At 49.1% G+C, this 961-nt stretch overlaps 2 non-coding genes and 1 pseudogene across 2 annotated transcripts; all 3 read right to left on the reverse strand.

Moving 5' to 3' along the window:
* Positions 1 to 190: 190 nt before the first annotated feature.
* Positions 191 to 309, reverse strand: LOC116009004 (annotated as a pseudogene).
* A 72-nt stretch (positions 310 to 381) lies between these two features.
* LOC116008633 lies at positions 382 to 500 on the reverse strand. Its single transcript, XR_004096002.1, has one exon. It is a non-coding gene; the product is annotated as a 5S ribosomal RNA (ribosomal RNA).
* A 137-nt stretch (positions 501 to 637) lies between these two features.
* Positions 638 to 756, reverse strand: LOC116008401. Its single transcript, XR_004095787.1, has one exon. It is a non-coding gene; the product is annotated as a 5S ribosomal RNA (ribosomal RNA).
* Positions 757 to 961: the final 205 nt, after the last annotated feature.

A 961-nucleotide genomic window follows, 5' to 3' on the forward strand; every position in this document is an offset into this window, starting at 1 on the left:
ACTTCGGAGTTCTGATGGGATCCGGTGCATTAGTGCTGGTATGATCACATCCGTCATGTACTGCGTGCAAAATGTACTTGACCCTCTCTCTCCGCGCTACTTCTCTCGCTTAGCGGTTTAGCGGTTTAAAAGGATAGTATCCTTAGCGAGCGGTCCAGCGGTTTAAAAGAAAAAATTGAAAAGAGGGTGGGGGATGTAACACGAAGACTTCCTAGGGGGTCACCCATCCTAGTACTACTCTCGCCCAAGCACGCTTAAAATCGGAGTTCTGATTGGATGCGGTGCATTTGTGCTGGTATGATCGCATCCGTCATGTNTTAAAAGGATAGTACCCTTAGCGAGCGGTCCAGCGGTTTAAAGAAAAAATTGAAAAGAGGGTGGAGGATGTAACACGAAGACTTCCTAGGGGGTCACCCATCCTAGTACTACTCTCGCCCAAGCACGCTTAACTTCGCAGTTCTGATGGGATGCGGTGCATTAGTGCTGGTATGATTGCATCCGTCATGTACTGCGCGCAAAATGTACTTGACCCTCTCTCTCCGCGCAACTTCTCTCGCTTAGCGGTTTAGCGGTTTAAAAGGATAGTACCCTTAGCGAGCGGTCCAGCGGTTTAAAAGAAAAATTGAAAAGAGGGTGGGGGATGCAACACAAGGACTTCCCAGAGGGTCACCCATCCTAGTACTACTCTCGTCCAAGCACGCTTTACTTCGGAGTTCTGATGGGATCCGGTGCATTAGTGCTGGTATGATCGCATCCGTTATGTACTGCGCGCAAAATGTACTTGACCCTCTCTCTCCGCGCAACTTCTCTCGCTTAGCGGTTTAGCGGTTTAAAAGGATAGTACCCTTAGCGAGCGGTCCAGCTGTTTAAAAGAAAAATTAAAAAGAGAGTGGGGGATGCAACACGAGGACTTCCCAGGGGGTCACACATCCTAGTACTACTCTCGCCCAAGCACGCTTAA

Source organism: Ipomoea triloba, chromosome 16, assembly GCF_003576645.1.
Source record: "Ipomoea triloba cultivar NCNSP0323 chromosome 16, ASM357664v1".
Classification (NCBI taxonomy): domain Eukaryota; kingdom Viridiplantae; phylum Streptophyta; class Magnoliopsida; order Solanales; family Convolvulaceae; genus Ipomoea; species Ipomoea triloba.